Source organism: Meriones unguiculatus, chromosome 18 (assembly GCF_030254825.1).
Source record: "Meriones unguiculatus strain TT.TT164.6M chromosome 18, Bangor_MerUng_6.1, whole genome shotgun sequence".
Classification (NCBI taxonomy): domain Eukaryota; kingdom Metazoa; phylum Chordata; class Mammalia; order Rodentia; family Muridae; genus Meriones; species Meriones unguiculatus.
The window spans coordinates 55926731-55941911 of record NC_083365.1 but is presented as its reverse complement, the minus strand read 5'-3'; the positions used below and the strand labels follow the sequence as shown (position 1 = coordinate 55941911).

At 40.2% G+C, this 15181-nt stretch overlaps 1 long non-coding RNA gene and 1 pseudogene across 1 annotated transcript in view; both read right to left on the bottom strand.

The window, feature by feature from the left end:
- Nucleotides 1-14387, bottom strand: part of LOC132648951 (uncharacterized) — a 117139-nt gene extending 102752 nt beyond the window's left edge. Inside the window, exon 1 of the long non-coding RNA XR_009587351.1 lies at nt 14351-14387. This is a non-coding gene — a long non-coding RNA (uncharacterized LOC132648951). The remainder of the gene's footprint in view (nt 1-14350) is intronic.
- Nucleotides 366-494, bottom strand: LOC132649136 (small nucleolar RNA SNORA48; annotated as a pseudogene).
- Nucleotides 14388-15181: the final 794 nt, after the last annotated feature.

Below are 15181 nucleotides of genomic sequence, written 5' to 3'. Positions count from 1 at the left end.
AAAGCTTGATAAACAAACAATACAATAGAGTCTCAATTATCTGGGTGATAGCAGCTGAAGAGAGAAACTGAGAAACAAACGCAATTTTATAAAACTAACACTAACTCCACTTCACTTCTCTTTCTCACCCATCTATCCAGGACATAACTCACTCATTGGGTGGCTCCCACTGCAGGCTGACCACATAGCGCGAGAGCACTTGGGTGAAATCCTTCATCCATGCTGCAAGGTGTGGAGGGAAAGCAGATGTCTACGGCCTGCCTATGCCATGTGTAGGAGGGTAGGTTTGTGGGTGGCATGGTGGTCCATGGGTCTCTGTGTGTCTTCCTCCTCCCTCACTGCACTGCCTGGGTTTGATTTGATTTTTATGTGTCCTAGGCATAAACCAGCTTTGGCCACCAAGCCAGGCATCAAGCTAGGATGAACAAAGACTCTTCCCCTGACTGATGTAAGAACACCACGAACAAGGTGTCTCTTTGCCCATTACCGGGGGGCGGGGGGGCGATCTACTAGTATATATAAACATATTTCCAAAAAAGTTTAATGATTTTGACCCATAAAATCTTTCCCTTTTCCTATGAGATTTTAGAACCAGGGTGTGTGGGGGGTGGTGTCATTTTACTTTACTTTCTAAGTGTTTATGACTGCTGTATAAAAGCAGATTAAATTTTGTGCATGGAGCAGCATTTCTACTCCATGATTCAGTATATAATTTATTATAGACTTGTTTGGGGTTTTCTGTGTAAATTATCAAATTATATAAAAGAACTTAAGTGTCTTTTTTATATAGCTTGAATATGAAGTATCCCCCCAAAAAGACACATGTTAAAGACTTGACTGAAAGGGATTGGAACTTTGGAGACTTACATCCTTGGTTCCAGCAAGGATATAAGTAAATTCCAAGGCAGCTTAGTATTTAGACTGTGGCATAGTTATCCCTAGATACTCGATGGGTTTTACAGTAAAAATTTAAATGAGACAAAGAGCATAAAGATTTGAAAGATTAAAAAAAAAAAGAAAAAAAAACCCTTGTGGTTTGGCCAGAATAAGAGTGTGTTGACAGTAATAAAGAAAAAGATTGTTTCAGTTAGTACCCTTACAAAGAAGCACAGGAGCAATAGAGATGGTGCCTTTGCAGGGGCTTGTGGGAAGCGATTGCATCATGGGATCGCTGACTTCCTTAATGATCCCATTAATGACATTATTAAAAGGCAAGGCATAGATGGAGGATGTGCGCTGTTAGGGGTGTGCCTTTGAAGGACACTTATTATCTCCAATCTATTTCTATTTCTCTATTTCAAGCTGACACCTGACCACTCTAATGCCCCACTATGACAGCCTACCTTGTCAAAGCCCAAAGGAATAGAACCTGTTGACCAAGAACTGAAACCTGAAACCGTAAACCATTATTCCTTTTGCCTGTTTCACTTTGCCGGGGAAAGTGTCAATAACACTTTCCTGATTTTGAAATCTCACTGGTAGCCTCCACCACTGTCTTCATTCTCACCTTCAAAGGAATGCATTCTGCCCTCATTATTCATGGATTCCATTTTTGCAAATTTACTTACTTGTCATATATTATTTGTAACCCCCAAGTCAGTATCCCCAGGGTCATGTGTGAACCTGAGAGGTACAGAGTAGGAGAAACACTGGAGTAATCTAACACGCAGGTCTCTACCAGAGAGCTGAGAAGCTGACCTCTGCCTTGCTTCAGATCTCAGACAGTAAACAAGCATCCTTTCCAAGGTTCATTCAGTCCCCCATTCCCCACATTTTGTGCTTTGTATTAGGGAAGCACTGTTTAAGATGGTTTCAAGCGTAGCGCTAAAGTGCTATTCTAGTGCAAAAAGAAGTCCGAAGGGCTCCTTAGCGCAAGAGGCTGTGATGTGCATTAGCTCACATAATACTGAGCTGTGTGTGCTCTTTGAGTTTTCAGTAGAGCTGTATTCCCTTTATCTAAGTTTTCAAAAATTGTGTGTGTGTGTGTGAGAGAGAGAGAGAGAGAGAGAGAGAGAGAGAGATTTGAAGAAGCTACAAAATTGCTATATCTCCTCTCATACTCTTCACATAGTATTAGTGCCTGAAATTTTTTTTTCCTTCCATTAAGATGATGAGGAACACTTCCAGGCATGTGCAACCTGTAGCCCATGGGCCACACCTTCTATGACCAAGCACAAATACAAATACAGTCCAACCAAAATCGTAAACTGACTTAAAACACCAGAATTCTTTTTCTTTTTCCAATTAGTTTTGTAACTTGATTGCATAGTTCTTGAGTAAACATCATGTGGCAATGTCAAAAGATTAGATGTGCCTGATGGAAGGAAGCACCCAGGAGCTAAGATTACCTGGTAATGAAGACAGCGGAATAAGTCCCCGTTTCCTCCAGAGTAACTGTTATACCCAACTGCAGTTTCCAGAGACCTCCTCCTTCAGCACGCCAAATCTTACTTTTCAGAAAGTTGTGGAAGATAACCACCATTGTTTCTCAAGGGCAATTCCTGCATGACCCAAGAACTCTCTCACTGCTCAGCAAGGTTTTTTCTCGTGCTTGCAATTACAAGACGACAACAACAAGATCGCTAATTGACAGCATACAATAGCTTTCAATCACCCTGCTGCAGACTATCCCGCCATTTTGCTTTCTACCTCACTCTTCAAAGCCCAAATCATGCTTCTTTACTTTTACCGTCTTTATTCTTTGGAGCGAGTCTGCCAGTCCTTTTCTGGTTCTTGGATTACACAACCCTAGCCTGAAACTGCTAATGTCCTTCTTCCCACATTAGGATAGAAAATCTAAAACCTCCCCTTCACGTCTCATAATAAGAATCCTTAGTATGTTAAACTAACGACAGGAAACTAAAACTCCATCTTATTTTTTTACTTTTTCTAAAACTGTTTTTTTTTTTTTGCCCTTTTATCAGTACAATATGAGTTTTGAGTGTGTGTGTGTGTGTGTGTGTGTGTGTGTGTGGAGACCAGAGATCCACTTTGGCGTTTTTTTTCTCAATTAGCCTTCCCCTTGTGTTTTTAAGACAAAGTCTCTCACTGAGTCTGGAGTCGCCAAATTCAGCTAGGCTGACTGGCTGGCCAGCTCAGCCATCCTCTCTCTCTGCCTCCTTGGTACTCAGATAACAGCTGGCTTTTTAAGGGTGCTTAGGAGCAGGCCCTCATACTTGCTCAGCAAGCATTTTAACAGTTGAGCCATCTCCGCAGTCCCAAGATTATGTTTTCATCATTTCATTTTTCTATGTCTGGGAAGTTTTATACTGTATTTACATTCATTGGATATTCCTTTAAAAAACAAATTTATTTAAGGCCTAAATTATTCAGTCTTTGTACCACAATGAATAATAATGACCATAAATATATAACTATCACCGCCTCCCTGAACTACATGGCACTGCTGAGCAAAATTTTAGCTCTACACTAACCTCTAAAATCAAACACATGGCATTTTCTCCATACAACAAAGTGTTCTCAGATTTATCAAAATAGTAACCATTTTTATTATTCCTGTACAACATTCCTATACAACATCAGAACCTCCATATGAAAACACTTTTATTCTGTCTTAAAATTTTATCTTCTCTTTTATTTTTCTTTTTTCTATTTTCAGCTTTAACAAGTATAATTTGAATATAATCATTTTCACATACTTAAAGCCAGCCATTCTTTGAATTTAACAGGTATATTAAATGACCACAATATACAGAATATTTTTATCGGCACAGTCTTCACTTTCTCACACACAGCAGTCCCCAGTACTCACCAATCACAATCAACTTATTGAGCAGCTTCTCAAGACTTAGACACCACATTCCATTCCACCGAGCAAGAGTATCACTACTCAAGATGTAGGGCTGGATTAATGTTCCATCATGTTTGATAAATTAAAGCTTGCACTTAGATTTTGGTCTCAGTACAATTGACACCTCCCTAGCTCATTAATGGAGTTGAAAAGAATTTGAAATTGCTTACAATGGTAGAAAGGCATTGACTTCTGCCTTTTTCCAGACATGGAAAAATAATCTTCAATACTTGCCGGTTTCTAATGAAGTGTTAGCTAATTTTAGAATGTTTAACCATCGGTCTAGTAAAAACAAATTAAAAGCTTTATAGTTTTCCAGTGGCACATGGATTGATCTAAGCACGTGCATATAAAGCTTTAGGGAAAGTTTGCTCCACTTTTCCGTCAGCAGAAGGAAACATTTTAGAAAGATACAAGTTTCCCTACTCACCCTCATCCAATAGGCAACTCCATGAAGAAGAATTAGTCAACATTTCTTAATATCTCTAACATGAGTGGAATGACCATCCATCCAGAAAAATATCAACACAGATTTTAATATCTTTAGAAGACTTCTCAAGAAACCTATATATCTAATCAGACTCACAGAGTTTTCTAGGTTCTAGATTCATGGGGATGGAGTAAGAAGATATTACTTTATATTTCATCCATGAGCTATGAAAGCTAGGATGCAAAGCCTTAAGCTGGGCTGTCTCTGAAGCTTGTTCATTGTTCATTTCTCACTGGGAGGAATTTTAGTGTTGTGGGACCCCAGGGTACTTCCATAGTGCTCACCACTGGCAGCACCATTCACAACATCCAACTCTTGTTCTCTGAGATTATCTTCATAATCTTGTAGACTCAACACCCACACGAGCTTTTCCCTGAGGCTAATGACACATAGAAAAGTATCGTTAATGTATGACTTAAAGTGAACTTCACTTTATAAAATAGAAAATGTGACCTTCTATTTTAGGTCACATCTTTGGGCTGGTGCTTATAATTTGTATGTGTTATTTGTGTACTTTATCGTCCATTGGGAGTTTGTTATATAACTGCACTGTAGATTTATGCTCAATGTATATTCCTATTTTAATTAACTGAAGAGGTTAATAGTTTTGTATATTTGATCTTATGGCACATATTTTGCGTATCCATTATTTATTAGATACTGCATTCTGTATCAGCAACACAGCCCCAATTATAGTACCATTCTCATAGGAAAACATAACTTGCTTTATGGCAATCATAAATTGCCATAAATCACAGAACTTCATGACAATACTTTCTTGGAGTGAATTATGAGCTACATATAATTTGTAATGCTAGATTCATGTGTAACGGGATTAGAATGTGTGTCCTCTGAGTTGTAATTTGAGAAGCAGTGTCACTGGCAGTAACATTTTGACAATTCCCCATAGGAAAACTAAAATTCAGTTGTAACTTTTGAAGCAGGAAAGGGATTGGAAACAAGTTAAGATTATATTGTACTAACTAAGAAGAAATACAATGCTCTCATCCACCAGTAAGCAAGCTGGGTTTTTGCTCTGCAAAAGCTGCCTGTCTTCTAGGAAGTACTGGAAGTATTACCCCCTTTTTTTGAAGGGCTTGGAAATTTTTCTTCCTACAGCTAAGAAACTAAAACCATCCAGACAAAGATTTCTCTTAAGGGAGAGCCGGTGTTTTGTAGATTTAGGCTGCTGGAAAGCAGAAAACAGAAGTGTTCTCATGGAAAGTAATATATACAAAAATAGGGAGAGCTGTTTGCTGAAGTCAAGTACTGACTTGACATTAAATGCTAGGAGAGACTTAAATCAGTCTTTATGCTTTTGTTATACCCACGATGGTGACATCTGTATTTCATTTTTTGAAAAAACTGAGTCTAACTCCTCAGTAAAGGCTGGTCAGGAACTCGAGGTGCTGATTTGACATCAGCCTTCTGAGTGCTGAGATTATAGGCATGCACCACCACGGCCAGCTTTCTGTCACTTTTAATGTGACTAACCCATTGGACAATCACAGGAATCCATTATGGCAACCCAGGTTGGCTTAGTTAGCAGGAAAGTGCTTAACATTCAGCTTCTGCCAGAGGAAGTGGTTATGAACAACTTAATCTGGTAATTTGACAGAAGATATTTATCTCAACAATGTCACTTCATCAGATTACCGAGGCTCACTATCTTTCATAGACAAGTCTCGGGTGATTTTCTAAACGAACCTCACTTGATAGCTTTTGTTCTGTTTTTAATAAGGTGATGACCATGTCAGTGTACCTGCCTCTTGGGAGCCTGAGCTGCTCAGTGACAGAAGTACTTAATCAGAAGCTGATGATATGTAGTAGCATCTTCAAACCATGCTTTCTGTCCTCTTCATACATGACAATAAACAAGAGATGGGCTGCACACATGGGTGGAGAATGGGTGGCATGAAAGTAACCATTTGTGACTCATCAAGTGGAAGCAAACAGCCTAAAGCTCCTATCACCATTTTAAAAAGGCTGTGAGCTTTTAAGAACAGCCTGGAGTTCTGAGTTTACATCCTAGCTCTGCCACTAAATAACTATAAGATCTTATACAAGATTCTTCACTGTTCTGGACTGACAAAGACAAAGACATTTCTCCCTCCACCATTTGCTTATTGCATCAAACTAATCTATTTCCCATTTCTTAAAAAAAGAAGAAAAAAAAAAAAAAAGAAGAATTCTCCTTAAGACTCACCATGTCCTTCAGTTGTCTCGGTGTGACTCAGAGTGGCAAGAAGGTATAACAACATACAGACAGAACCTTGCCCTGAGGATTTTGTAATCTAACCTGCAGATCAGAAGTTTCAGCATAAGAAAGCAGGAACTGGAGCGGTAGAGATGGCTCAGTGGTTAAGAGCACTGTCTGCTCTTCCACAGGACCTGGATTCAATTCCCAGCACCCGCATGGCAGCTCACACCTGCCTACAACTGCAGTTCCAGGGGCTCTTCACATAAACGTACTTGTAGGCAAAATACCAATGCATATAAAAAATGAAAAGGAACCATTTTAAAAAGTTGTATTTAAAAAAGAATGCAGGAACTGTGCTGTTGCTGAGCATAGTGAATGACAAGAGAGAAGAGCACAGTGGGACACTGAGAAACAACTCCAACAAAACAAAGAGAATGTAGATGATACTTGGGTGGGGCCTTCTAAACCGGTCAGGGTTTGCTAGGGGTGGGGCACAGCAAGGGTATTTAAATGCACAAAGCATAATGCATGTAAATATGTTTTCTGAAGAGAACAGTAAGTTACAAGCATGACAGAAAACTGGTGAGTCTTTGGGTGTAAGGCTGACTAGAAATATAATGAGGACACTGAAAAAGGCCTTGCAGATGCAGGGCAAAGAGTAGAAATTATTTAACATAATGTTTTATTTACCCTTTGCGAATTTTATATATGTATACAATTATATTTTGCTTACACCCACCCCTCCAACTCCTCCCAGACCCCACCACCACATTCCCTTCCAACTTCATGTCTTCTTTGTGTTTTTATATACTACTGAGGCCACTTAGTGTCCCTGTAAGGCACATGGGCACAGGGCTGTCCACTGGAGCATGACAATCTCGTAGGGGCCACATCTTTATGGAAAGCTAACTCTTATTGTACCAGCAGCTGTCAACTGTCAATGGTTCCTCAGTTAAGGGTGGGGCCACATGAGCCTCCCCTATCCACGCTGGAATGTGGATTATGCTGATCTTACACAGGTTTTACATAGGCAACCAGAGAGGCTACTGAGTTCATAAATGTAATAGTCTGTCATGTCCAGAAAATACTGTTCTTCGAGCATTCTCCCCTGAATTCTGGCTCATATAGTTAGTCTTTTCAAAATGTTCTCTGAGCCTTGAGGGAAGGGAGTGTGAAGATGATGTCCCATTTATGGCTGAACACAACTTAGTCTCAGAACTTTGACTGGTTAGGGTTTCTGTTTTAACCACCATCCACTGCAAAAAGAAGCTTCTCTGATGAAGACTGATAGCAGCATTAATCTATAGATACAAAAATAAATACTTAGAAGGTAGTTTGATACTCTGTACAATTACTAAAATATTAGTGGTACATTGTCTCCTGCAGCCTGTGAGTAGTGGGAATTCTTTAGATGTGATGGAGAACACAAGGGCTGGAGGGTTGGCTCAGTAGTGAAGAACACTTATTGTGGAGGACATGGGTTTAGATCCTAGTGACCACATAGCAGATTGCAATCATCTGTAACTCCAGTTCCAGGGAATGTAACATCTTTTCTGACCACTGCTGGTATCAGGCACACATATGGTGAGCAAACATACATGCAAGCAAAATACTTATACATAAAATATATCAATATAAAAAAGACTTTTAAAGAGAAACAGGAGAGGGGAGGAGAGGAGAGGAAAGAAGACCTCTTTGTAGTGCTAAATGGTTAAGGAAGGGAAAACAAGTATGGCAAGCTATCTTAAATCCCCAACTATGGGGATTTTTATGAAAAAACGAAGTGATGTGCCTTAGCTCAAGGCTCTGGTTCCATGTGACACAATCTTGTCTGGAACTAGAGTCATCTTTCTCTCCTGGACCTTCCAACCTTCCTCTCCTCCTCCTTTCTTCTACCTGCATATGTAACTATTTAAGCCTCACCCATTCTATCCCAAACTATTCTGAATCACATCATTATGATGCAAACTGCACAATCCTAGAATTCTTTTCTGCCATTTTAAACTTTCAAACATGCTCCTTGACCTTGAGCTAAGCTTGCTCAAAAATATGCCCATCAAATATCTTGAATTAGGAATTTAAGTTGAGCATGATCCATAAGGAATATCCTAAAGTGAACATGTTCAGAAATGTTGCCTACCTGCAAAGCGCTTCCTTATATGCGTATGCTTGGGCTCCCTAAATAAAATGCCTATGTTGCATTTGGGGGTGGGGCTTAGAGAAGAGCTTCAGTGGTCCTCTTACCTAATTCAGTTAATAAATACTTCTCCGTTTTTTTCATCTTCTGGTTGTGCTTATTGGCTTTGCAATTACAAAGAGGAGAACCCATTGTGTTCAATTATACTTAACTTGAATCTTCTCTGCTCTACTAAACACACATTGCTCCTGAAAGTCATTGAAAGCCTTTTGCTTCTTGTCTGGCTGCAGTCCTGAGCCTATCTTCCTTAAGTAGTTAATTGTTTATGTGCCTTGTCCGACCAATACCCTGTCTCCTCCTTGGTGCCACTGTTTCTTCCCTGCTCTCAGGCCTCATCTCGGAACCCTCTGTGCGTAAGTGACCCCAGTTCAATCTCAGGAATAAGTTTATCCTTGCTTTGCACATTTTGCTGTTTTTGGCGTAAGTCAGTATCCGCAAGATATCATTCCAGAACAGAGACATTGTGTGATTGGGCAGGACAGGGCAGGGTTCCTCCAACTTGTATTCTTGCTGAAGCTATTTTAAGTTTAATAGTCTCTTTGATGGAGAATTTCTTTGATTGTGCATCTCTATTCTAGGGACCTAAAAATCAAGATGCTTTTTAGCTTCTGTTAAACTGCTTGCTTGTATAAAAACTTCCACTGTAGCTGCCAAGCAAGAAAATACCGAAATGTGGCTTTTTGCCTTTAAAAACCTTTTACCCTAAACATTTTAGTACTACACTTGGGTCCTGAACACATGAGTATAGTCTCAGACAGCTGGAGCAAAACTTCTAATTGGCTAGAATGTGTCTAAATGTTCTTCTTTGGTGGTTTTTCTGTAACAACTGGCTTCCTGAACATCTCCATTTATATGACCATATTTACCTTAAATGGAACTTGTTCAAATTTTCATTTATTTTGGATTGCCAAATGCTCAAACTCCTCCTCTGTTAGGATTTTGGAACCAAACCTGCTTCTGGGTTGCTTAGTAACCTATGATGTCATCATGTGTCACCCGCCAGATGACCACACCTGGAAGGCATATTTACCTTGTCCCTTAAAGGGACAACCTGACACGTGGTCTCTCTCTTGGTCTCTCTTCTCTTGGTCCTTTCTCTCTTGGCCCCTCTTGGTCTCTCCTCTCTTGCTCCTCTTTTCTCTGTAAGGTCACCCCATCTCTTTTTCCCCCCATCATGTCCTGCTCTCCCCCCTCTGCTTCTCTCTCTCTTTAGATCCACCTAATAAACTTCTGTTTATATAAGATCCGTTGTATGCCTAATCGTCATTATTTAATATGTCCCATAACCCTAACATTTGGTGCTGTGACTCGGATGGGTCCCCTGGCACTACCAGACCCTTTTGAACTCCTCTGAGACATAATGGATTTGTGCAACAGATCTCTCTCTGCTCTATCATGCCTAAAAATCTTTACTTTTCTTCAACTGCCTTATCACGCAGGACACACCACCCAGATCTCAGACCTGAGGCAGTCCAGCGGCTGCTACCCACCGCTCGGACTTGTTCACTGCCAACATTCCAAACCCTGGGGACTGCCAAAATCGGGTTGAGAAAATCTGCTTGGTGGGCAGCTTTAGGTAAGAAATCACAAAAACAAAAACAAAAAAAACCCTGTACATAGATTTGCACAGCTGCCCAAGCTCCCTCGAGCAAGATTTTAAATCTCCCGCTAGAGGATCACTGCCATGTTGGTTTTGGGAGGAAATGGGCGGAACCATAGCTTCACTATCGATTACACATGGCTTGGCAGCCATTTTGACTCAGGGCAATTGGGCACTGTCTTGCCATGTGCTCGCCCCTCCCCCACCAAGCCGCTTTTGTTTCATACTCTGGCTTTCAATATTTCTGGCCCCTAAGAGGCTATTTCCAAGCTTAAAAAAATCTTTTCTTCCTGATTTCTGTACACTCTGCTCATATATATACATATTATATATATATATATGTAAATGCTTTAAATTCTTAATCTAATAATTTATATAATTTTCTCAATTTTCTCATTGAGTTTACATTTACAAGACTTCCTTAATCATAACTAACTTTATTTTATTTTATTTTAGACTAGGCCTCAACAATGAGCCTCATTTTAAATTGGCATGGATTTTTATAAAAATTCAAAGTTATGTTTTACTATCTATAATTCAACCCTGCTTCAAAATAAATTTTATATAATAATAAAATTTCAAAGTTATAAATATCTATTCACATTAAGTTGGTTTAAAATGTACATCATCTAACTGCTTATGTGTTTTCAGTTCCTAAATTAATAAATGCTGTTGCTGTTTCTCCTGCCATATGCTGCCTATGATTGAGATTCACCACTAGGCTTTCTGGCTAATAGGTTTGCTTTAATAAATTCAAATGTAATTTTAAATTGCTTTATATTGTTCTACTAAATTGTTGGCTTTAAAACTCATAACTCAGGTTGTTACATACAGCATTTTACCAATATTCTAGGTTAAGATCTATTAATTAAAAAAAATTTATTTATGTTAAAACTTGGTCGTTGTGCTGTATCTCTACTATCAAAATATGCTTGGTCTTATTTTCTAAAAATGGTATTATTATTAATTTATAGTATAGCCTTAGACTTCTATAAGCTATAAACTTTTTATATACTAAATCATACATAAAACTATTATACTCTCACTTTAAGAGACTATATTTATGACTTTTAAGGTTCCAACTTAGCAAGGACAAAACCTAAGGTCCTAATCTTTTTAGTCATCTCATAGGTATCCAAATATATATTTATAGTCCTCAGATGCAAACATGGTCTCACTGCAATTTTTAATAAACAGCTGATAAGTCACCATATAGGATTTGGTAAAAATAATAGCCTTCCTGACAGGCCCATCCAGACCAAAAGCTATGCTCCAGACCTTAGCTGCTGCTCTGAGGCTGCTGGCATTCCAACACAAAAGATAAGAAGTCTGCAGTGCCCCATCCTGCCCAGGTATAGCCAAAAGTCAGTTCTGCCAGGTGACTGTTTCAAATGGAGCCAAAGGAGACACTGGTCCCGCTGCTGCCTCAACAAGCCACACTCTACCTGCTGGCAGACTGGCCTCTGGAAGTCAAAATGCTCTCATGCAGGTTTGTCCTCTGTGCCCAGCCATGGAGGTTCTTCCAGCACAAGAGCCATAGACACTTCCAGCCTTCCAGCTCCTTGGCCTGGCAGAGGACAACTATATGGTTCCTTGACTCAGTGACCTCCACCACTCTCACCCAGCCCAGAGTAACATTACAGGTCTGTTTTGGCCTCACAATGAGGTCCCATGGACATATTGCCAACTTCTGTGTTGGGAGACTTCAGATGCCTGCCCAGTTCTCTTCACATGTAGGAGACCAGGCCTTCCGCCTAAGTCATAGAGCTGCTATTGTCAGGCCTAGACACAATATGCCTTGTTGCCAGACTAACAAAACAGATCTATATGTAACCTTTTACCATCCCTTTATTTAGCTAAAGGACAATAAATGTTCAAAGCAGTCTCACCTAGTCTGATGGTAAATAACTAGATAAAAAGGCTCCCCCCTCAAAAAATATTATTTGAGAATCTAAAAAAGGAAGTGTCTTAAGATTAATGAACAACAGTTGTTATACATGCTTGAGAGTCTAAGAAAATTACTTAAGATTGGTAAATGTTAGTTATACATGCTTGAGAGTCTAAAAGCGTCTTAAGGTTGAAAAATGCAAGTTATAAATACTTAAATGTCTAAGAAAATGTTTTAAGATTGGTAAATACAAATTATAAGGATTACAAGGTCTTACGTAATTTAAGATATCCTAAATAGGTAAAAATGCTTAATATTTCCTTCTGTTGCTATGCTACTGTTATGTTGACTGTCCAGAACTTTGACCTTTATCAATAGAGCTCTGACTTATTAATCTAACTCTAATACAAAAACATTCCACTAAACCACCCACTTTCATGGCTCCAAGCTCAAGATTTTAAATCTCCATAATGTATGCTTATACTAAAATTTAAGATCAATTGAGTTTCCCTTCTACTTCATGAAAGGCTTGTGCCTTTTCAGAGCTCACCTTACAGAATGCTTATCCTATTAACACAAATGTGTATGTCCACTGCTTTTTCTACAATGTAGATCTCAGTGCAGATTACAATTATGATGCTAACTTGTCTAAAGTTTTATCCCCTTTTAAAACTTAAGAGTAATTCTTGTCAGCTGCAGGAAATCACCTGAATCCACCTCTCAGGTCAACTGGGCTCCAGATAAGTACTACACTCAGAATGTGGGATTCCTCCCTTTTCCCTGGTTTTGGGACTTCCCTTTCCTGTCTACCAGGTTGCTATCTGCTGCATACAACACTGGCTGGATTGGTGAGTTCTCCTCATTGACCAGCCACTAGATTGGTAAATTCACCTCATTTATCAGCATAAAATTCCTCTCTTGGTAGGGGAAGCTTGACTGTTCGATGAGCAGCAACTTCCTGCTATCTTTTGAGATGGAGGGACCCTCCCCCCCCCCTCAGCCATAGTCTTCACTGGCCATGGTTGACTCTCTGTTGACCTACATTTAGGACTTCACTTTCCCTTGGGAGAGCCTCCCACGTGTGCAGTCCATTCTCCCCGCCCCTCTGGTTCGCACAGGAAAATCCTAGTGCTAGGTGGACTGTGCTCTCCCGGGCAACTGTGCCCCTGGTCTCTGGCCAAAAGCTGGCGGGCTATTGGATCAGGTAGGATCATTTCTGCTGAGTCATACCTTGCCTTTGGGACGCCTCTGGAAGGTCACTGGCTTCTCTGCCTCCCAAGGAGAAATGCCCAGATGCCCATTCCTCCAGATTCTCCTCTGGGACGTCTTCTGAGAATTTCAGGTTTGTACGCCTAGCGCTGGCTAGCAGTAGGGCCTCTAAGTTTACACACTTCTGTAACCAAACCCTCGCCTCAATGACAGATCCAGAGCAAAGCTTTTTAATTACTGCCATTGACTGGGTAAATGAAGGTCCCCCCAGGTAAACAGAGATTCCCATGTTCAAGTCTCTTTGATCCAAACCATCCCCATCTGTTCTCTCTACCAAACGTTTTAAATATATATCTAAAGGATTTTCTTCATAACCTACTTAACTTTTTCTTCTGCCCATGTATATGTTTCAGTATCCTGCTAGACACAGATGTTTCCTATAGCCACAACAGCGCCAAAGCAGCTACCACAGGTGTTCCAGTCTGACCTCACAGACTTTCACCAAGCTGGATCTACACTTTCCCTCCCAGCCATGGATGTTCTCACAGACCCTGGACAGCATCAAAGCAGCCTGTTCTTCCTGGAGTTGGCCAACATTTCAGCCTTTTGACCTCCCTACAGCACCCCCAGTGTCAGCAGGAAGTAGCCAGAAGAGAATCTATGCTCATTATTCACTTATTATTAACAAAAGGCTGGAATGATGTGATTCAGGACCAGGACAGGCAGCTCCAGGTTCTCCCAGTGTTCCCCAGTCCCTACCTGCTGCCTTGCATGGCTGGCAGCTCTCTACTGGCAACCCTCTACCCTAAATTTTCCAGGGCAGAGGCTTCCCCTCCTCCTCTCGACCATGTAATCTGACCATTTTGTTGCTATTATTTCTTCTCCCTCTCTTAACCCCTTGCATGACAACCAAGAGCCACATCCAATGAACCTAAATTCATATACTTTAACTTACCTTACATGAGAAGCAGTCCAAGTTCCCCATTTCTTAATTATTGAAAAAGGGAGGAATGTTAGGATTTTGGAACCAAACCTGCTTCTGGGTTACTTAGTAACCTATGATGCCATCAGGTGTCACTTGACAGGTGGCCACACCTGGAAGGCATGGTTACCTTGTCCCTTAAAGGGACAACCCAACACATGGTCTCTCTCTTGGTCTCTCTTCTCTTAGTCCTTTCTCTCTTGGCCCCTCTTGGTCTCTCCTCACTTGCTCCTCTTTTCTCTCTCTCTGTTGGGGTACCCCTCCCTCTCTCTTTCCCCATCATGACCTGCTTTCCCCCTCTCCCTTCTCTCTCTTTTTAGATCCACCTAATAAACCTCTTTATATAAGATTTGTTGTATGCCTAATCGTCATTATTTAATATGTCCCATAACCCTCTGTCATCATCCACTCTGTCATTTATTAAGATGTTCAGAACACCCATAAATGTCCATATCTGATACCACACAGCATCTTTCACTTCTTTCTCTTGCCCTATCCACTTCCCGTCAGTTACAGTCTTGTTCACTGCGACTTTTCCGGTGCATTTGAATTCCAGGTGAGCAGTGTTTCTAAAAAGAAACTTTATAATGCTTTTCCTCTGGGAAACAACTGATAATCTCAGTAGCATATGAAGAATAAATGCTTAAGTGGTGGTATGGTTTGTGTACTGGGGAAAAGAGATTTTACATTCAAATGGATTGACAGCCATTGGTAATAAAGAAATGTTTGGGGAGATGTAGAAGCCCTAATATTAAATATGTTCTTAGAAATCTGCTTTTGAAGCAATTGAATTGTATCTATTGT